General features: G+C 37.5%; 1 protein-coding gene across 11 annotated transcripts in view; it reads right to left on the reverse strand.

Annotated features, from left to right (window-relative positions):
* The window catches only part of Ccdc91 (coiled-coil domain containing 91), a 343,525-nt gene that overhangs the window by 266,271 nt on the left and 53,165 nt on the right, over positions 1 to 24,089 (reverse strand). The gene's annotated exons all lie outside the window — the stretch shown is intronic.

Genomic DNA, 24,089 nt, shown 5'->3' on the forward strand with positions numbered 1-24,089 from the left:
TATTTTGGCTCATGGTTTTGAAGATTTCAGTCCATGGTTCTTTGACCCCACTGTTTCTAAACTGTGTTGATGCACTGAATCATAGTGGAAAAGGCACAGTGGGAGAAAGCTGCTCACTTAGCAGCAGCCAGGAAGCAGAGAGAGGGGCAAAGAACTGGAGAGTAATAGGCCAGGACCAGATACAGTCCCCAAGGTCAGCCTTTAACTAGGCTCCATTTTCTAAGTTTCCAGTACTCCCAATGACGGCATCAAATGATAAATTCATCAATGAAAAAAATCCTCTCATGAAGTTAGAGCTCTAATAAACCAATCACTTTCCAAAAGCCCCACTGATAAGAATGCATAAAACTGCAGAAAGGACATCTTATGTACAAACCAAAGCATATACTATTTATCAAATACCACGTCTGAAGTATCATCATATCCTTGGCATCTAGCTGACATATTCTAACTAATCAATCATTATTTGCTCAATGATTCTTACAAGACAACTGAAGATTGTTTTGTAGACAGCTGATAGCAGTGACTATTTTCTTCCTGTGTACTGTTCCTACTTCTATTCTCTACATACAATGCAAACATTATATATTATATAAAATGTATAAACAATAATAAAGCTAGACTGTGGTTGAACCTTAGTAAGAAACTTCTTTGTTTCTTAAACTCCATGATCTTTGTTGAATCATTGAAGCCCAACAGGGCACAGATATTCCACTCTTACAGTTAACTGAACTGCTAAATGAGGAAGTGAACTTCAGCATGTACTTCACAATATTCATAACAAAGAAATGGTCAAAGGAAACTCCAATTTGATGACTTTGCTTTTCTTTGCATAACTCATACAAGCATTAGTGTGATGAATAACAACATAAAACTACTGAACAGCATGCCTTGGTGGTAAGCCAGAACAGTCATTAAACAAGTAGGTTGTTAAACAAGCAATATTTGTATTCTCTTTAGTGTTAATGAATCTAGTTACCATTTTGTCACTATATAATGAATGCTCAAAAATTTTTGTAATGCCAAGGTTATTTGTTCATTAACATTTAAAGAAAATGCCCAAATATTACAATCAAATCTTTCTGATGTATGTGGCTACTATACTAAACTATGTGAACTACAGCCAATATATTTAAGAAAAGCATGTCTCAATATAGGAACAGGCTTACAAAGTATGAATTTTAAAACTTACTACAAATAGAAGAACAAATATGGTCTATAAGTCCTGAACAATTAGATATCCACACAAAAACTTGCAGAACAATTATAACAGTGTTACATTTATAATAATCAAAATTTAGAAAAAGCCCTTCGATGTAAAAGAATTGCGGTACATCCACAATGGGATACTTTAAAGGGATAGTAACTGACAATCAAGCTACCAAAATAAAATGAATTCTAAATGCACAGTGCTAAGTGAAAGTAGCCAACCCTGAAAAAGCTTATAATTATAATTATATATATGAAAATTATATTACAATTATATGACATCCTAAAAAAGAAAAACTATAAAAAGGATAAACATATCAGTGGTTCCCAGGGATTTAAGATGTGAGGATTGAATAGGTAAGGCATAGGGAAATATTTTAAGGAGATGAAACTATTCTGTATGATATAGTAATGTTGGATATACAAGCCTATGTTATTTGTCAAGATCCACAGAACATTACAGCACAGACTGAATATTTTTTTTATTTGGAGAGACCAAAAGAAAGAGACAGAAAAACAATAAAAACAATACACAATTTCAAAACAAGATGATAGGAAATTAACAATGGTTACTGTATTGCATATTGTTATTTTCAAAGTAGTTCCTCAGATTACCAGGTATAGGCATGCAAAATTGATCAAACAATATAAGCACTAACTGTTCCTTTCAATGAACAGAAATTAATAGTACAATTATCTTAGCTACCTTATATATATACACATATCTCTTTTTTCCCCTTCCTTCTTTTCTCTTTTCCCCCATCCCAGTTGTTCTTTCCTTTTGAACAGTTTCTTTCCCTTTCACAATATCTATAGTACCTTTTGGATCTTACTTACTCTTTCAGTTTCTTATACTAGGGAGAAAATATAATGTTTACACATGTGATTCTGACTCATTTCACTTATGAGTACGGTCTCTAGTTGCATCCTAGAACTCGGCAACCAGCTTGGCCAGAGGAAACCAGGTACCTGACCCATCCCCCTACATTGCAGGAAGTACCTGGGACTCAGCAACCAGCTTGGCTAGACTGAACTTTAATGTATGAAATATTTTAGAAAGTTAAGCCAAGACAGAATGTGGAATACACAAGAGAACCAACTGTTTTATAAATGTATGAAGCATTTTCACTAAGTTGGCAGAAGAGGGACAAAACAGCTTTGGAAGTGGACACACTGTAACACTAATGGAAAAAGGAATTGTACAGAAGCATTATACTCATAAATAATTTCTGAAATGACTATACATGTACACTGGAAATGAACAATTAAATAAATGGAATGATGATGGGAGCCAGATTTCTTGTCAGAAAGCAGGGTTCAGATTAAGCAAGGGAAAGAGGCTAGAATTATTCATGCCATTATAGATTAGAGTTGGAGGAAACAGCATGAAGTCATGTTAATTTGATATAAATACAGATGATTGCATAGAAAAATACTCATGAATGTGTGTATATACACAGGTACATTTCGTTCCTCTGTGAGCTAAGAACCTGAAAGCAAAGATACTCTAGCACCCAGATTATCGTTTCTAATTCCATTTTCTAATTCCATTCTCCAAAGAACAGAACCATAACTTCTTAAAAAATGGACAATCCTAGGACTTGGGTGGGAAATATACAAGATGAGCATCTTGTGGCTCTGGAAAGTACGTACACACACACGTAGCCACACATGCACAAATACACACACCCCACAAAATAATGGGAGTGTGTCAATGATGGTAACCTGGAAGAGAACACATCATCAAAGCAATCTAACAAAGTGATGATGGACTATAATTCAAAGTGTAAATATTTGTAAATTCATAATGATATAAATAAATGTGGAATAAGTACCTTAGAGGGATTTAGACAAATCTCTCACATAGAAAAAGGAAGTGAAATATAATTCTCCATTATTTATTTATTTTGTTTTTGTTATTTGAGACAGGGTCTCACTGTGTAATTCAGGCTGGCCCTGAATTCATTATATAATCCAGGCTGGCCTCAAATTTATAGCAATCCTCCTGCCTCAGCCTTCCAATTCCTAGGATTATAGGCATGCACTACCACACCCAGTCCCATTATTTACAGCACAGAAAAGAAGAATAATACTTTCATAGCAAAGAAACCTAACAAATACTATCTTAGCCAGATAATCAATTTCCACATCAATTTAATATGCTATGATAAAAATGGAACAGTATCTACAATTTTCCTCCCCAAAACCCAGGACCCCAGTCTAATCACAAAAAAAAAGACCAATCCCAATTAAGGGAAAATCTATAAAATTCCTAACTAATCCTCAAAACTGTTACAGTCATTAAAAAAAGGTAAAGTTTAAGAAACTTTCACAGTAAAGTGGAGCATAAGGAAGTATCAGTACATATAATACGGTATCATGGATGATATTCTAGAACAGAAAAAAGACAGTACGCAAAAAACTAAAATAATCTTAATAAAATGTGGACTTTAATAATTACATGTGAATACTGCCTCATAGTAATATATTAATGTAGGAAATTGTGAAATATAATTTATTAGGGAAAATCAGTCAACTATAATACAAATTGAAAGGGAGCAATATTGTGTAATTAGAAAAAAATTGTAGTGATTTACAGAAGTCAACCTAGGTAGCTATTACTGCTTTTCACTTTTTGGGGTGAAGAGGAAAATAAAGGCTATAAAATTCATGCAAGTGATGAAAGTATAAAGTATGACTATTAGACTGCATTTGGGCATACTTTTTTTTTTGATCCATTAAAATGTGGGTTTTTAAAAAAAATCTGCCACATATGACCATTTTGCTTATTGAAGTTATATAATGAAGAGTATTTTTAGCCTCCAGATAGTTCCACCTTTCTGGAACATCCATACACAGATGTGTGTGTGTGGCATAATACAGATGTGCAAGGAAGGATGTTTAAGGGTTTGTACAAGGTTTGTAAAATCTTACTTGCCACTCTATTCTACCTGTCATCACCCACTCTTAGATTTGGCCTAGAAGAATAAGCATGAGCTCATCAGATGACATTGTGGAAATGAGACATGCGTGTAACAGATGGCATATACTGAGTAGTTATCAAATGTAAGTTGGTTCTTAAACTTATTTCAGAATAATATTATAGTCACATAAAAATTTTAATACAGAAGAGTTCTTATATACCCTATACCCAATTTCCTACATTAAAAGTTAAAAGCATGATCAGAATATGTCATCAGATTCAAAGTAAATAATGTACAGTCAGTGAAGCCACCAGATACTGGAATAATTTTTAAAAACTGAGTTTCTCCCACAAGTAAAAAATACCAAGAATTGTACTTATTGAGAACTTAATATATATTAAGTGCTTATTCTCTTAGTATAAAAGAAGCATTCTTTCTGGACTCTGGAAGTCTGCTTTCTAATTATACATCTAATAAGGAACAAGTAAACAAAATAATCATTAATTTTGAGGAATGATACCAAAAAGGGACTGGTACAGGAAATAAAGTACTGGTTGAAAAAACAAGTCTCATCTGAGGGGCTGATCTTTAAGCTATTGACCCCAAAGATAAAGCAATGTTAATAGCTGGGGGGGGGGGTAATCCATCTGCTAGTCTGTCCAGGTCATGGAAAATGAGGAGTAGAAAGTTTATGTGTGGAATCCTTTCCTGATCTGTGAGTTATTGTTTTCAGTGATGATAGAAACATATAGATTTCCTGTGTGCATAAAAAATTACCAAAAACTTGCTGTTGAACACAATAGAAATTTCTCTCTTACAATCTGGCAGGCCAGAAGTCCAAAGAGCTTGAAGTCAAAAAGCTAGCAAGGCTGTACTCCATCAGAAGCTCTGGAAGACAATCAGTCCTTACACTCTTTCAGCTTCTGTTGGCCTGCTCTATGTGATGTGCAGCCACGTCATTCCAAGCCATTCTAATCTACAAGGCTAGATTAGAATGTTTCAAACGTTTTTCCACTGCCTCCTATTAGGAGGATATTTACAGCGATACTCAGAATTCACCTAGTCTAGATCTCTATCTAGGATAATCTCTCCATCTTAAAACTCCTAACACAATCACTACTCCAAAACTATTTTTCCAAATCAGGTAACACTTACACATTCAGGATTAGGACCTGACACGTTTGAAGGACATTATTTTATCTATCTCACTTTAATTCTCTGTCTCTGTCTCTCTCTCTATATATATACATAGCTCCATAATATATTTATTAGTAAGATATAGTTGGAATTACATGAAAATTAAAGAAAATAATTCAATCACTTATACTATGAGATATACAATTTCCACTGACAAATCTTCAAATTCCATTAATGTATAATGCTGTAATTATACAGTACATACTTAATACTTCCCTATGAAAAAAGTCTCTAAACACTGTACCCACTACATTCAAATGAAAAAGACCAAAAGGAGACATAGAAAAATGATATGTTTTGTAAATGAGGTACAGCTGTGAACAAACTATTTAAAATTTACTATTATTATAGTACAACACATCAAAGCAGAAAGTATTAAATATTTCTCAATACTTAAGCTCAAACATTATATATGGAGTATATTTTTCAAGAAACTTTGGATCAAAATTGTAAAAAAAAAAAAGTTCTAATTTATTTCCATAAATCAAATTTTAATGTTTAATGTGGTTAGAAAATTGTGACTCATTTTATATTTTATAGCTTTTACAGATATATTCATGACTATGAAAAGTTCTTACATTTCACCAAATGGCTAATTTAAGGTAGCAATGACTTTGCATTATTTTATATATTCTGAACCATATTTTAATTTGTAAACATTCATATTTAATGCTGTGGATATAGAAGTCTCAAAAATTTTTTCTTCTTAGGAAAAATGATACTTCATCATAAAAATAACATTAAAAGAACTTAATGGAACAAAATAATTCAATCTAAGAAAATTTAATGGAGGAGAAAAATGTGTATTATACACTAATGACATTAAGCTTACAAATTTGCTTTATGCTGCTATTCAGAATAGCAGTATTACATATAAAATAAAAACATTTTTCCAGAGAAAACTACCTCTACCCTCTTATACATAATAATGTGCAAAATGGAAACAAAGTTGATGGCCAAAAGAAATTAATAATTCATTTCTATGAATAGATTAAAAGCACTAATAAATTTAATGAGTCATTTCCAATAACAATGTTTTACAAGTTACTACAAATAACCAGTCCTTGCTTAAAGAAGCACTTAAAATTATGGTGGAATTAACATTTGAGAGTAATTCCTCTTGGCAACATCAGGAAGACAGGTGTCAGTATCAATCACAGAGAGAGAATGATCGCTTTCATCCTTGCTGTGTTAAAAATATAATTCAAGGCCATCTTAACTGCATTTGATACTGATTAAAGAAAATATGCACGCCAATATGGTGTTATCATCTTACAAAGCATGACACAAATTTCTGTAAATGCTAACTAATCTTAAGAAAATATTAAGTTCCAACAGCAAAAACCTAGTGAAATAAATTGGTTCTCTTGACCATTTAAAAAATTCTTTACTGTTTGTTCAGCTGTCATTTTTTTGATCACCAAAAAAAGGTAACAGTTTTAAATTGTGTCATAAAAAAGTTACTGAAAAGAACTGACTGTCCTTTATCATTATAGATAATACAAGACACTACATTTAAAATCAAAGGTAAATTTTACCAACTTACATACAAAAATAACACTACAACCAGCTTACCTGCTAAAAATGAAAAAAGGTTATTTACATATATCAAATTCATTTTAAAATGCTGGATTTAAAATATGAAACTGAAATCTAGTTCATGTAACAAAACCACTGAACACCATGGTATAAAAGGTCTGTTATCAGGATAGCAAATGAGATTTGCAGCTTGCCAAAAAATTAAAACTCAAATCCACTGATATGCATGATTGAGATTAGTTTTCTTCCCGGTTATCTTATTTTTGTTTTTATGCTGCAAGGCACAGTAGCACAAACATAATGATAAGAGCTTCATTAATAAACAAGTGTATTTCAGTAGTATGAAGTTACCACTGGCATTCTGTGATTTAGTTCTCTTTTCTGATCTTTTATATTCATTTACAACCTAATCTGAATCCATTAAATATGGTCCTATTTGTCTTTTCAGACTTCAGTGTTAACACTTACCACAGAGCCTCAAGCTTTATACAATTAAGAATGTCACTAATACTTAAACCATTCAAACTTAGAGTAATTAAAAATAGCCATTAATTCTTTGTATACCTCCTGTCAAGAAAGCAAGTCTAGCCAGGCATGATGGCACAGGTCTCTAATCCCAGTACTCTAGAAAGCTAAAGCAGACAGAAGAAAAATGCAAGCCCCAGGCCAGATAGTTTAAAGACTTAGCAAGACCATTACTCAAAATAAAAAAATAAAAGGCCTGGAGATTCAAAGACCCAGGGTTCAATCCCCAATGCCACCCTCCCTGCAAAAAAAGAGGAGAGGGGGAGAGGAAGAGGAGCAGAGGTAAACCTGTGTTGCCACCCCTTAAATATACACAGGCTGTGCAACTGCTCTGACCAATAAATGTGTGGTAGGCACGTGCCATTTTGGGGGCAGAGACCTTAAGAAATGGGCAGCTTCTGCTTCCTGCCATATGGAACAATTGCTTTGGAGGAAATTACTCTCCATTTCAGAAATTTGACCGTGCACTCTATTAGTTTGTGGACCTTCAGTGCTAGAAATGGGGAGAGGACATCAGAAGTCTCTAGGCTTCGGGGACCATTTGAGGGCCATGGTGTAAGTCCAGTAAAATTCTTGGCCCACAAAATTATATACAAAATAAGTTACTTAAGCCACTAAGTTTGGGGGGTAGTTTGTTACACAGCAATACATAAATAAAACAAAAACTTCAATTTTATTTTATGGTATGAGCACACTAAGATAACAGGAAAGAAATCAGACTGACAATTTATAGCTGTAAGATACTAAAATTGTAATTTTTTCAAGTTACCAATTTACCACCTGCTTTCACTCTTTTTACTGTCTTCCACATAACTAACTCATAAGATTATTATGCAGTGCACCAGTATTCCCCATTACGCTCACTTCTCACAGTATAAAGGAAAGGGCAATGCTTAGGTTAGGACCTGCACTTGTGCTCCCTTCAGCTGCTATGTATAATATCAAGAAATAGGTGTTTATGTTCAAAAATGTTCTTATCCTTATTTATTCTGTTCATGTAATTAGGTGATTTGAGTAATATTTTTAAATCTATAGTACAAAAATAGAAGTAGTTATTCCCATCAAAAAGTAGAATATAACATTGACCAAGCCTAGTTGCTTGCAAAAAGAAAAAAGAAAAACTTATGTTAAAAGGCAAGAATAAAATTTTGCAATTGTTACACTACACTTCCAGAAAACTGAAGATGACGTTTGCAGGTGTGATTTCAGGAAATCCATAACGAATTGCAAACAGCAGACTTATGCTCATACAAAATATCTGGGTCCAGGTTTGGTTATGTTTGTGATACTGGTAGGCTTCTATTTTTTGTTTGTTTGTGTCTTATTTACTACTCTCTTTGAAATAAAATAAAAATAAAAATTAAAAAAATCAAAATATCTGGGTTCAATCTAAAAGACTAGAGCAGCAGGGGTCAATTTACAGGACAAGTGCCGCAGTGGGCTGTTTCTATCATTGAAAGTTCTAAAGGACAGATATCACTGGACTATACTATAAATAGATGTTATCTTTGAAGTATATGTGTTTTCATGACTGCCCACTCTAGCCAACAATGCTTTTATAAACAACAATTACCAGATCTAACTAAGTTGGATAAAGGAGTTTGTATTATCCCTTTGGGCAAAAAAGAAAAAATTAATTAACAAATGAGGATGAAGTTTTGGTTTTGCAAGATGAATTCTACAGATGACACTCTTAAATGATAAAAATGGACAATTTTCTGAGTAGTTATCAAATTTTTTAAGAAATAAAGATGATACTAAGAGTTCCATATATACTTGAATTAATGGGCACTTGTTTCAAAGGATTTAACTTAAATTGACAAAGTGTCTATCTGTGTATCCTTTATTTTAACCAAGACCAAAAACAAATGTGAGGATAAAAACTGAATAGAAATGATGATTTCTTTCTTCAAACATCAAAGATTATCTTTTCAAAGCACAGTTCAGTATTTAGAATTAATTATTCTGACAAAATAAATGATGATTAAAAACACTAGAGAGATTAATTCAGGAGTTTATCCCATAAAATAAAATAATAGCTGGGGATAGAGTTCAGTGGCACAGCGCCTTCCTGGCAAGCACATGGTCCTGAGTTCAACTCCTGGTACCAAAAATAATAATAATAATAATAATAATAATAATGATAATGTTCTTTAACACCAGAATTATCACACAAAGCAGCTTATTCAAAGACAATTGGTACCTAATAGCAAAACAAGCATATGCTACCATTTCTGACTGGCCATACTTGCTTCAAAGGTAAAGAAAATATTACCCCTTGTTATTTAAGGTAAAATACCATGATAAGTAAATAACTATAAAACCTAGTTATAGTTATTCCTTCAGCTTAGCCCTGTTTTCCCATCTGTCTAATTTCTTCCAATTTGACAAACTCATTATGTTCACCCCATATAAATTATAATGTGAAAATCTAAACTTAACAAAATATAAAGATAAATTTAGAGTAACCTCTGTGCTCAAGGAATGCATAATATATAGTACATGGCATCCAACTAGTAGATAATAGCTACAAGAAAAGATTATCTGCTACTTTTAATATTCAAATTGGAGCTGTGAAATTCAGATCAATAATTTAAAAAGCGAATTTTTTTAAAGTTAAAGAAAAGAGCAGAATGTGGCTTGTGTACCAGACTTACATTCCATTCTTCACTTTTTATTATCAGTACAGAAAAATTTCTAATTTTCTGTTTTACCAAGAAATTTTCAAATGCAAATGCAAAGGGTCTTCTGTAGTTCTGCCACAGGGGAACAGGCCAGTATTAATCTAGGTTCTTATGTACATGGAAAGAATTGCCAAGCATACACACCCAGAAATAAGTAGTAAGCAAGCAGCTGTTTATTGAAGATCACAGGAAGCTGTGCTCAGAATCAGTCCGTGCCAAAAAACTGTGTAATACAGACCAAGAAAAGTGCCTGGGCTACAAGAAAGCACAGTACACAGGTTAAAGGTAGTAAGAGCAATAGAAAAAGAGGCCATTAACTCAAGATTTCAGAATTGAAAAGCCGGACACCTCTGAGGGTTTAATTCCCTCCCACTAAATCTCGTTTGGCACCTATGCTGTGGTACCCGTGTTCTAACCTAGGGCAGTAGCGAACTCCTAGGTTTTTGCTATTTTATTTTCTACTTGTTTTAGGACAATCCAAGCAGGAATAACCATAGGGTGCTATTTTGAATTAAATGAGGAGAAGGGAGTAACTCCTCTGCTCCATGGCTTCTTTTTTTTTTTTTTTTTTTTAATCTTTTTGAGACAGGTGCTATGCAGTTCAGGCTGACCTTGAACTCACTTTGTAACCCAGGCTGGTCTCAAACTTGCAATGATCCTTCTGCCTCAGCCTCCCCAGTGCTGGGATAACAGGCCTGTGCCACCACACTTGGCTTCCATTGCTTCTAATGTACTAGTCTGACCTAAAAAAGAGAAACAGAAATCCATAGCCACAATTCTATGGGTAGGTGGGTAAAAAGATCCAGCATATTTCTAAACAGGATACTGAGTTTGATTCAAATTACTGGCCACCAATGTACCTGGAAGTGTATTGAAAGTCAGAGATTTCAAACTTTCTTTTAGTGAATTATTCTGCTTCAAAAATTGAAACTCTAAAATTAGAATTACGAAGTGACACAAAATATCAATCTGAATTCTACTTACTCAAAACCACATGGTTTTCAATGCCAAGTTCCTAATTTACAGCTGGGAAAATCAACACGGAAGATAGCTGAGACTGAATCAGATTCACTTACCATAAAACCAGATGTAGACCTCAAATCACATGTGACATCACTAGCCAATCATGTACATAATAATTCTGCAAGCTGAAAGAAAAAAAATTCACCTAGGCCTTTCTAAACTTCATCACCTTAATAACAATATTCCTTTCTTAAAGCTTCCAAACAAGTTAGAAGAAGAAAATATACATATCTTCATTTAAGGCGTATTAAAATCTAAAATTACTCAATTTTATTCTACAAAAAGCCCTTTTAAAATTAAAGACCATATAGATCTTTAATTACACCTGTCAGTTTTAAAAATATGAAAAAAATCCACTACACTTTTAGGATATCAAATGTTGACATAAAATCTCAGAACCCTCCCTTAAAACAGTATTCACAAGTGAACAGAAACAAGATGTACTAAAGGATGTTCAAAGATGTTTCTTTAACTGTTTGCTTAATCAGCTATTGAATTTCCTACCATAAGTTAAGAAATCAAATGTAAGTTAATAGAAGTCTATCTGCAAGTATAAAAGCACTTTACATTTTTGGGTCTCTAAATTCTGGAGCTTATGGAAAGCCTATCCGAAAATTTACCTGGCATACACACATGAAAGTATTTTGCTCGCTGTTTGAAACCAAAATGGATTCCAAAGCACAGAGACAGAATTTCCAGTTTATTTCTCACAATCCACATGTATAGAATCCAAAATCACAACACAAAAAATCATTAAAATCAGTTAAAATTCTGTGATAGTAACAAAGAAATTCATCATAGATATCTAATTTTCAGGAATCCCATACAGTCTCTAATAGAGTATCCTATCCATAATAAACAACATTCCAATATCCACAATGAATACTCAAACACACAAGGCTCAACTTGATACGCCAATGTCAGAGTTCTTGCTTTACAATGGAATCAGTTCCCAATGTAGCATTTTACACTGAGTATATAATGGCATGATTGCTGTAAAAGAACATAATATCAAATACTATAATTAGTAAATAGTTTAGTAACTGTACACCTCATTGAATTCTTTACATAAATAAGCCTCAGAATTTCTTGGAGGTACATATTCCAAGTGTCTTAAGAAACTGGACTTTTAGGCAGCATCACATACTGTATCATCCCTGAAACATCAAAGTCTTATATTCATTCTGCCCCTAATTCACTCATAGCTTTAGAATTCAAACCATGCAGTCATCAATAACATACTGAATTAAAGTTTTTAATACAATCAAAAGCCATAAGCAAAACTATGCCCTTAACACTTGCTTACCCAGAATATTTGAAGGATGAAACATTAAAGCTTTTCCCACTTATGCAGATATATTTGGAAATTCATTTTGTTTTCAACTTCAGAAGCATATCTATAATACATTGGTCAATTTCCTTGGCTTATAAAATACAAAATCACAAAGTACAAAATCACCCCAGGTTACATATATCCTTCACACTAATGGCCATCCAGGCAATGGAATGGATATATACACATGGTGCACTAAAGTTTCTAAATTCGCTACCCACAACACACACAGACACACACACACACACACACACACACACACACACACACAAACACCCCTGCCTAACTCTCAATCTGCTAGGTATCAGATACTCCAAATTTGTGTTCCTGAAAATCAAAGAATGAATTCTAAGCAACAGCAGTGATTAAGATTAGGAAACATTTACTGAGAGCGAGCGAGCTCCTGAAAGATAGGAAGGAACCTGAAAGTGGGTTGCCATGGACCCCACTTTACAGAGGAAGTTTTATGCAGCAAAATCATGAGGTGGGTACAAAGGTATGAGGTGGATACAAGATGGGTCAAAACTATGATCAACCAATAAGATTAAACATCTAGCAGATAATGTTGTTCCACTGGGGAAGCAGGTCATGTAGCAAGTGTACATGGAAAGAACAAAGATGAATGAATGAATTCTTCCTTTTTGGAAAAATGAATCATGAGGTTCTGGTCACCCTCCTGAGTGACTGATGTCTGGATACACTTCTATTGGACCAGGTAACACCAAATATAGTATATTAATTATCCCTTGGGGGAGTATGTAGGCCTGGTCATTTTGTCTGTATCTTAAGGCCTGGTCTTTAATGAATGCACCTTCAGCCACAGTTGTAATGTGTCTTTATCCTCTGCATTGACTCCCTTGAGTGTCTAACCCTGTCTGACTGCCTGTATTATTTTCACATAACTTAGCTGTCTATAATACTATTACTGTGTAGTAATAAAACAGTACATGAGGTTAAAGATCATTTTAGAGAAAATGAAAACAGTGAAGTTTAGCTCTGAACAAAAAAAGAAACTGTATCTTCAATTACATTAACACGGAATGGTAGCTGGTCTGGATCTGATAGTTTCTGGAAGCTGAAATAAGGAAGTCAACCAACTCTTTCTAAGAATAAATTTGCAGGTTCACTAACTCCTCTGGTCTCTGAAAAATAATTTTTAGGACTGGTCAGTAAGAGATACAGAAGAGTTTACTAGGCAGAGATTGTAGGACACACTCAAGAGTGGAGTGCAGACACTCAGAGAAATTCATTTCCGAGGAAATAAATGTAACTGCTAGATATCAGGTATGCTGAGTTCATGTACCCCAAAACTGAATAATGAATTCCAAGGAACAACAGAGTTTAAGAGTAGGAAAAGTTCATTGAGAGACAGCTCCTGAAAGACAGGAGGGCACCTGAAAGTTCTTTGCCAATGAGCCCACTCCTCAGAGGAAGTTTTACAGAACAAAATCAAGGGTGGCTACAACATAGGACCACACTATGTTCAATCAACAAGATTACAAGTATACTCACTTAGGTAATATTGACTCATTTGGGAAGCAAGTCACATACAAAGTGTACATGGAGGGGCTGGGGATTTAGCTCAGCAGCAAAGTGCCTGCCTGGCAAGCGCAAGGTCGTGAGTTTGATTCCTGATACCAGAAGAAAAACAAAACACAAAGTGTACATGGAAAAAGTAAGGACCTTATTAGTAAGAGAGGAATCAGGAAGTCTTGGTCACCCCCTGGGTGACAGATGTCTATCCAGACTTTATTGGACTAAGTAGTATCAATTGTAGTATATTGCTTATCCCTTGGGGAGGCATGTATGCCTACTCATTTTATCTTTATCTGGACGTCTGGCCTTCAAGGGATATACCTTTAGCCACAGCTGTAATGTATTCTCATCTTCTACACTGACTCTCTCAAGCATCTAGCCCTATTTGACTGTCTATAATATTTTAACTAACTTAACTATCTATAATATTCCCCTCTGTGAGCAGGTACACCTAACTGCTGTAAGGAGGCAAGGGGCAAAGACCATTTTGGCTACTTCTGGCTGAAGGGGTAATAGGCCAAATAATAAGATCAAAAAGACAATTATGAATATAACCAACAAATGTTTTCACCAGGAAGAGCTACTAACAGCCTCTCACAAATAGGGTAAAGAGAAAGGCCAGAACTTTAGAATCTGACATGGCATTGACTTATTATATAACATTTTGAATAGCCATCGAGATATTAGGAGATGGATTAGGAAGGTACACACAATACTTAGCTTTTACAAATACACAAGTATCTCATTGTCTCACTCCTAGAATATCTAAAGTCATCTTATTTTGGACGATAGATTGTCTCATTTGTAATGGCAAACAAATACACCAAAATGACACCCAGGATCTGGAGGCAGATTTATTTTACAGGGACAGGCACTGTTTGGGATCATCTGCAAAATCTCAGGCCCTGATTTCTGGTGCTAGGGCTTACATGAGATAAGCTGAAAGTACAAGGCAGAATGGCTTGTCAATTGGGGACTGGTTTATACAATGTACATCATAGTGACTAGCTGTGCATCAGAGGGACCAGCCGTTCCTAGGAGATATAAGCAACTGGAACTGGAATAGGAACTATTACCTGGGCAACTAAGAAACTGAAGTACTTTTACTAGCTAGAGAGGGGGCATTTTCTGCTACATTTCCCCCTTTAGTTTCCTAGGTAAATCTATGCTGGGCATATTACATGTGATCTTTTGAGACAAGGCCCGACTAGAAGTAGTAACATTAGACCTGTTAGAGATCTTAGCCAAGGTCCCTAATATTATCTTATTACAGAGTTTTTCCCTAAATTGTTTTCTAGGAAAAGACATAATTCAGACCAGTCTGTTCTATAAAATTACACTGGCAAGGTAGTGAAGGTATTAAACTGATCTAGGAGAGTGTCCAATGTGCACTGGATGCTCATCAAATCTTGGTCAAGTGTTTGATTGACTGCTCTACTCTCTTGGGGTAGAGAGTATCCACAAAGTTTGAGACAAAAACACACAGCTGGCAGGGAGCAGGGAAGCAAGAACTGGGGTAAGCAGCCTGAAGAGAGACAAAATTAAGGGCAATAGGTATGGAGTAATCCTGTGAATGATGTCCTCAGGCTTCAGTGCTGCGTGGACTGGTCAGCGAGCATTATCTCTTCACAGTGGCCCTTGGAGGAGCTGCCTGGGTAAATTTTTCAGATGTAAGGCTGGATTTCAGAAACTTATAGAGGTAGTTGATATGTACCTATGTTATATGTATGTGCAGGGATGTCTACAAATATAGCTGGTCTTTTAAATGGTTACAAGCTGGTTTTTTTAAACTGTTTTTTAGAACTTCGTGGCGTGTACGCTGTATGTAGTTCTTATTTAGTCTAGTTTTTGAGTTACCTCTGCTACAAAGGCAGGCCTGTTGTATCTGTGAATGCCCAAGGGTAGGCCATAAATAGATGATTTTTTTACATCAGGACCCTACAAACTTTTACTGTCTCCTCAGTACGGGTAGGCAATGGGAGGTCAAGGCCGATGACACAGATGCTGAAGCCTGACCTTTGCAGAACATATGGTGAGGGCAAGTCTGGTGGCGGGGGTTGATTTTTCAGGCAATTGGATCACTAGAGGGGCTGAGGCCTCATCGGATTATTTTATGTCACTGGTGACAGGTTTCCAAATAGCACCAAGAAGCAGTAGCAGTAAAGCTTTGGCCAAAATAACTTTGTCCAATGTGACTACAGCATATGTAGCCTATCCTAATAGAACTACTTCCATCCATAAACAGGTGTTGGGAGGTTTATTTTTTTAAGTCAGATCAGCTTGACAACAGTTTATCAGACGGTATCAGGCAGTCATGGTCTTTGGGCCTATTTCTGGGCAGATATGTGGCAGGATTGAGTAGTTTCATCACCGTAAGAGTCAGGTAAGGATTTTTCCATAAGATTTCTTGGTATTGCGTGAGGTCCAGTAAAGCATGTGGGGCCTGGACAATTAGGTCTTGGTCTAAGGTGAGCTTGTCAGCTTTCTTGATCACAGTCCACTGGACACTCCCAGGGACTGACAATCTGAGTAAACATCATTATTTTTGTGAACTCTGGGATCCAGCTTCAATAGAAGCACATGGCTCTAAACAATTTGCAGAGATTCTTTATTGTAACCAGTTTCTCCCAGACACTAAAGCAGAGCTTCTGTACCTTTCCAGCAAGCAGCTTGGGGTCATCAATCAAAAGTGCTGTGAAGACGAAAAAAGATTTTTTTTTAATCTCTGGGAGGATGGGTCCAAGAGAGTTAAGCTTTGAGTTCAGAACAAGAGATTTTGTGAAGAGAAGCTGGCTGACAAAAGTCAACTAAAGGCAGAATAAGGCATTTTTTAGGTCCAGGCAGGTGTACCAGCAGGTTATGGGAGGCAGAATACTGAGGCAACATATATGGAGGGCAACTGCAGCAACACTGGCAGTCCAGAGATCTTAAACTGGATTTACAGGCAAGAGATGTGTATTTTAGTTTGACAGTCTGTGAACATTTTGTGGTTTTGAATCCTCTGAATGTGTGGCTGAATTTTCAGAAAAGTCTCTCATGGCATGAGATTCTGTTTGATGCAGGCAGGGATTGCCCCAGGATGGAGTTTCACAATTGGAGGCAAGTAGTACTAGTCTATCAGGCTGATATGCGGCTGGATGCATGTTTGTGCTTCTCATGACATCTGATAGCAATCGGTGTGGTGCAGTGAGGTGGCACGATTGATGAACAGGCCCAGAGGCAAGTTTTTAATCTATATCCCTGGGAGGAGAGTTTTCAGAACTTCAGGACTGTGGTTATCTGTCTCAGGCTACTGTAGACATCACCTTCCTCTTGGAGAACAGTCAGAGTTAAAAGTGTAAGGTTCACCAAGGGGGAGGCTGACTGGCTTGATGTGAAGATGTCTTGCCAAGCTGTAGTTTGTGCCTGGCAGAAAGGGAGAGAGGCAAGAGTTCCAGTTCCCCCAGTGATGGTACCTTCTGACAGGGAATGTTTGAAGGCAGAGAGTTCTGTTTCTTTGTCTAGCAGGAAAGTTATAGGTTTGCACCCAACTTTTGTAATGTCCATGGGCTCTTGGGGGTCCAGTTTGATAAAGCTCAGTCTGTCCTATCTATTCAGGCGAAACGGAGTAAAACTCATTTGTCAGGGCTGACAGTCCAATTTTTCTCAGTCAAAATGTGGAACTCAGAAAAAATTGTTGGCAGTCATCTTGGGTGGGCAACAGATGACATCATTTGACCAGGATAGACATGTCTCCAGGGGGGGCATTCTGTGGCCAAATGCAGGCAATGGCTAACTGGAATTGGGTCAACTGGCTGGAAGTAGACAAGCTGGGAGCAGAGAGTGAAGCTTTAGGTGTTGGCAGCAACTGCAGGGGCTGACAAGGGTACCAAGGTAAAATTCTCAGGAAGACTGGGCCTCTTTCACCTTTTTTTTTTCTCTGAGATTCAGGGAGTAGTGTGGTTTCATTTTTAACTCCATAAATGCCCTTTTTCCTGCACTCAGGTACCCTTGCATGATGGCACAACAGACAAAGGGTGAATGCCCTTAAGAGAGACACTATTCAGATGCCTGCCTGGCTGCACTCTTTGAAGGGACTTAGGCACGACTTAGCAAAGGGGGATGTGAGGCCTGTATTGCGCCACACACTGATAGCCATGGAACTGCAGATAAGGACCCAGCCACTGTGACCAGTGCTTCCTAGTTTTGGTGCACAGACAAAGCAGCCTATTGCTTATGCTGTCTATTCCACTCAGAGGTTAAACATTCCAACCTCCCTTCTCTTGAGGGTGGCCTTAACTAACAACAGTGGATCAAGCTCTTTTGCTTGGACTAAGACTGACTGACTAACTGGTGTGCCCCTGGGGATCTTAACCACAATCAGGCAGGCAGGCAGGCAGTCAGGCCGGCAGACAGGCAGACGGACAGACAGATTGTGTCCTCTACACTTTCGGATCCAATGTGAGGGGCTCAGGCAGGGAGCCAGAAACCCTCCTTCAAGGGGACTCTGGAAATCTTGAGGGCACATCATCCCATTGGGAACTGGAAAGGTCTTTGTTCTGTCTGCAAAGGCCATGACCCGTGAACAAAAATGTCAGCACAGTTGGTCTTCCCAGCCAATGTACCAGGTGCAATACCAAACAGAAACACCAAAATGACACCCAGGATTTGGAGGCAGATTTATTTTACATGGAGGAGCACTGATTGAGATCATTCCCAAAATCTCAGGCCCTGATCTCTAGTGGTCTAAGGTTTATACGGGATTAAACAAGCAGGAAGTATGAGGCAGAATGGCTTGTCAATTGAGGACTGGTTTACAAAATGTGCATCACAGTAACCCAACTATGCATCACAGTGACCAGCCATTTCTAATAGACAGAACAACCGGAACTGGAACAGGAACTATTACCTCAGCAACTAAGAAACTGAAGTATACTTGCTTGGGGCAGCATTTTCTGCTACATATTAATTTTACCTTCTCATTCTAGAGAGAGACACCAGGGGAAGTATCACTTTATAGTTAGTCAAGGCCTGGATGTGTTGCATGACATCTTCTAATACTAGAGAAGGGATAAAAACACAAGCCAAATGATCATACCAGTGAAACATACTTTAAATCATGAATGTTGTATTTGGAGTAAGTTTGTAGGTTCATTGATATTTTTGACACTCCTGCCTTATAACCGCACAATTCTGAATGTGTATCTCTTTATCCATCCAGGGAGTAGCCATGGCCACAAATTGGTCCCAGAGGACCAATGAGTGTCACTGTGGGCTATTTAATTTTAGGACTATTAAATCATTCTCTTGCAACCCAGTCTTTGGCCCATAAAGTTATGGTGTGTATATACTGCTAGGGCGGGGGACAGGTTCATCCCAAATAGTTAGGCCATTGAGAATAGGAATGATTTTTCTGTTCCCAACATACAGGGTGTCTTTTTGCTAACTTATCCTATAGCTGGAGTTAACCACATATAATCTTCACCATAAATACTGATCTTTTGTTCTTTACTGAGTTGTAAAGCCTTTCTCAGATGTATGAATTATGCTAGCTGAGCTCCAGAACCAAGGACAACAGAGGAATGAATGTTCAAGGGTCTAATGTAGAGTCATGATAGTACACCATCATTTTTGTCTCAGTTTTTATGAAGGAACTGGTATCACAGCAGAGCATCATGATAGTCAGGATCAGTGAAGTGTGTCTCACAAGTCTTTTCTGGCTTCCATGTATGAAGAATTATCTGATTGCAGTCATGTCTTTCAGGCTCAATTTTTTTATCAGAAAGAAAAATGGTAAGAACATGTCTTTATTTGAAAGGCTGGTCCTTTTTGAAGTGGATCCTGGATTTTAAGAAGTTGCTTGCCTGACAACCATAGGCTCCTTTGGGAAGAAAGAAGTGCTGCCATGTTGTGAGGTATATATATAGTGCTATCCCTGCCTAAAGTTAGCTTGACTGACTCTGGTACAAGGAGAGCTACAGCAGCCATCGCTGAGACACATAGAGCATCCCTCTGCTATAATGTCTAATTCAGAACTCAGTTACCCTATAGGCTATTGACCAGATCCACAGTCCTGCATAAGCACCCCCAAAGCTGTGCCCTGCCTTTTATCAACATGAAGGTTGAAATGGTATCCTGTCAGTAGGTGCACTGCTGGGACACTTGTTTAAGTTTCTGAAATGTAGCATGGGAATCAGGTTTTTAAATTAAAACAAGGGTATCTGTTTTTTGGGCTTTCTTTATAAGCTTATGGGTTATACAATCTCACCATACCCTGCTATCTAAAGGCAACACAAGCCTATAATTCTTAGGACTCTCCTTAGCTGTTTTAAGGTCTTGGGCTGAGGGAAGGATAGTACTGGTTTGTTTTTCTCTTTCCAAACCTTTGAATTTCCTTAGATATGATTAGGCCCAAGTATTTTACCTCAAAGCTGCAAAGCTGTGCCTTAGACCTAGAGACTTTATGACCTCTGTCTGCTAGAACATTTAGCACAGCACAGGTGCCTCAGCTATCATTTGAGAGGGCACACAGAAGTATACCACATACATACTGCAAAACTATAACTTGGGAAAATTCAAAACATGTCAAGTCATGGGAAAGCACTTGCCCAAAAAGATGAGGACTGTCTTGTGGGCAGTGGCTGAAGGTGGAGAGCGACCGCACATGTAGGGCTGAAGCAAGGCCAGTCCCAAGAACAAAGAGCACTCAAGGTGAGCCACATGAAAAAGCTGCTCCAGCCAGCAGATCACCAGGAACCTGAGACAAGCCAAGTAAAGAGGCTGCTAGGCAGAGGGGTGTCATATAATAGCAACCTATAGGATGTATAAATGCACTGTGGTCACTGAGCCATTCTTTTTCTCCCATCTGGAAAGAAGCCTTCACCTGACCTCAGCTTTATGTTTTCTAACTCTTATCTTTACTTCTTTATCCTCCACCATACTTGACCGTAAGAATTTCAAGAGCTCTGCTGGACAAGGCACTCTCTCTGAACCCTGGAGGAAATATAGTCTAAGTCAGCTGAGAAACCTAGTCATATAGATTTTCAAAGATAAAAACAGTGAATCCGTATATAAAGGCATACAAAATAAGACATCTTTTAAATCTCACACTGAGAAGCAACAAGCATCTTCTGGGATCTTAAAAAGGAGAGTGTATGGGTTAGGTACCACCAGGTAAATGGGCACTACTGTCTCATTTATCAATCTAAAGACCTCTGCCAAACTCCAGTCTCCACTGGGCTTTCGAACTCCCAAGACTGGAGTTATTTAAGGGCTATTATGTTTCAGTAGACTTTGTGCCCTTCAACTATGGATTGTAGACAATAATCCTGTTTTCAGGCCTTAGAGGGTATTGTTTGTGGGTATTGTTTGAGGAATATAATAGGATATTTGAGAGGTATCTGTACTGGGGTAGCTTTTATATCTCGTCTCATTTTGGCTTTAGTTGCCCATACTTTCTCTGTCACTACGAAGGGGAGGCAAAGGACCTGACCTGGGTATATATATTATAGTACTCAAACACGATATCTCTCCTCAGGAGGAGAACTGGATTTTTAGGCATTATTAAAAAGGAATGAGTGAAGAGAAACCTGTCTCAGTTATATTCTCAAGTGTTCTGACAAAGGGTAAGTTACCTTCTCTAATGACCCCTTTCTCTGAAGTATGACAGCTGGAAGGCTGGGGTTGAAAAGAAGGATCAAGAAACATGTGCCAGTACTCAGCAATAGGCTGGTTTCTTTTCCTCTATAGTTATGATTACCTGGGGCTTCTTGAAGGAGATGGCAATCCAGCCAGAAGGAGAAGGCAGAGAATGGCCTAGGGCCCTTCAGTCTTGTTGGACCAGCTGGTAAGATGGATCTGATCCCTGAAGCCGCCATCTCAGGGGCAGTCCAACCTCCAGCGGTTACCTCTGCAATTAGGGTGTGGCTCAGGAGGCCTCTTTTCATGAAGATTGTTAGTATAGTTCCTCCTAATGTAGCCTGGCTTTCAGCAATGGTAGCAGGTAAGTTCAGTCATTGAGCTCTTTTTGGAGCCCTCAAAATAGACTTAAAATCTATTCCTTTAAGGCCACAACCAAGTCAGGCATTTTCCCTTGATCTCTTTCTTTTTGCTTCGTGGTCCTGATTATAAAACCCAAGTGAGTTATCTGGTAGAAAAGCCATCTTTTCTAGCTTTTCCCTAGTATTTGATGCAGACTGGGTAACAAACTTGTCTTTAGGAGTTATCTGTCCTTCTATTCAATCAGGAGCCAGGGATGTATGTTTTATCAATGCTTCTTGTAAATGATGTAGGAAGGCAGAAGGGTTCTCATCTTCCTCTTGATGAATAGTTGATGACTGAAAACAAGTGAAAGGCTTTGTTCTCACCTTTCTTAGACCTTTAAGAATATATGTCTGCAGATATCTCCTATTCCAATCTCCTGTCTGGTTGGTGGGCCAGTAGGGATTTTGTGTAGGGACTGCTTGGACTCCAGTAGGAACTGGCTGTTCCCCTGGCTTCCTGTCATCTGGCCTTCTAAAATTATCCATATGATATTCATCTCCAGATACAATAGCAGCTTGTAATACTTCTTGTCTCTTACTAGAAAGCAATGCTTAAGAGTACCACCACATCTTCTCAGTCTAGTTTATAGGTCTGACCAACTCTCCTGAAGAACTCAATGTACTTATCAAGGGCATGTGAAAACTTCCTCAGATCTTGTTTGATCTTTTTGAGGCCACTGAGAAAAAAAGGACAAGATTAGTGCCAAATTTGCCATTTACTTCTTTTAAGGGGTACTGTCCCTGAGGGGCTTTAACAAAATCAGATCAGGATGAATATAGCCCAGCAGAGGCTTTTTTTATGGCTAGTTTAGAAGCCTCAAGGGCATCCAACAAGGTGACCTGCTCCAAAGCAGGAGGCTGCTATCTGGAGAGTGGCCTGAAGATAGGTTGGGTCAGACTAGCCACCTTTACTCCCATCTTCCCCCAGAAAAATCACACTCCTAACTCTAGCATGACTCCAAAAGCACAAGCTACAACTGATAGTCACGTTTAAAGAATGAAGCACTGCTAGCAAAACCAATAACCAAGGGACCTGAAAGACTGCTAATTATTTGAAAGGAAAATATCAAAGGGCAAATTAGAAGTGGTTGGAGCACTTCCCATCCTGCAAAAGAGAATACTTCTACAGATAGGTAAGAGTCAAGTAATGGCTCAGAAAAATCCTGCCCTAGGCAATAGGGTGAAGAAGTCTCTAAGACATTTGTACTCTCTACCTTATCACCTAGTCAATCTCCATTAGCAGGAAGAGAAGGTTGAATTTCTTCAAATTCCACTCTAAAATCTTCACATCACTGTATCTGTAACACACCAATGAAGCTCACAGGTTAAAACTTATACTCACTGTTCAGCAACCACAATTTATTAGCAAAAGTATTTCTCACCTATACACATAAATGATGAGAACCAGACATAGTAGGGGAGAAAACCACTAGATTTGGGATGCTCCCTTAAACTAAATGTGGTTTGGACCCTTACATATTATTCTTAGGAAACAGCTCCTTCTAGTCTCACCCAGAAGTCAGTTCTTTATGTGGGGTCTCAGATTTAGTCCACCAAGGGAGGTTGATGCCCAGAACACTAAGGTAGGGAATGGCTTTTATTTGTGTCCTCCTGGAAAGGCAAAATTCCAATGTCTCATCTGACTCAGAGAAGGGGAAAGTGTCCCTCATCTAACATGACTTCCCTGGCTTCAGCATTAGCAAATGCTCATTTTCTATAGGTTCAACCTAAAGTTCTTAGATGCTGGATAGGAGAAAAGGTTGGGAAGTTCAAAGTTCTTTTCTCTCTCATCTTACATGCCTCCAAAAGAAGAAAGTACATGACAGGAAAAGATAAAAATGAGATCAGAATAATGAAGTCTTTTATTCTCATGCTCATGATGAGTTGAGACAACTTGCCCATTAGTCATTACTCTCAGCCAGAAAAATCGAGAGTGGGGGACTCTCAAGGGCTAAGATTGCTACCTCATCAGTGGATGATCAGACAAGAAAGGAAACTAAGGGAGAACAGGCTCAACTTTTCCTTTAGAGTGTAGAGGGAGATTGGGCCAAACTGTCCTAGTGAAACCTATCCTCCATTTCTTTTTTTTTTTTTTTTT

This window comes from Chinchilla lanigera, unplaced genomic scaffold (assembly GCF_000276665.1).
Source record: "Chinchilla lanigera isolate Chin_1 unplaced genomic scaffold, ChiLan1.0 scaffold00104, whole genome shotgun sequence".
In the NCBI taxonomy this organism is placed as follows: Eukaryota; Metazoa; Chordata; class Mammalia; order Rodentia; family Chinchillidae; genus Chinchilla; species Chinchilla lanigera.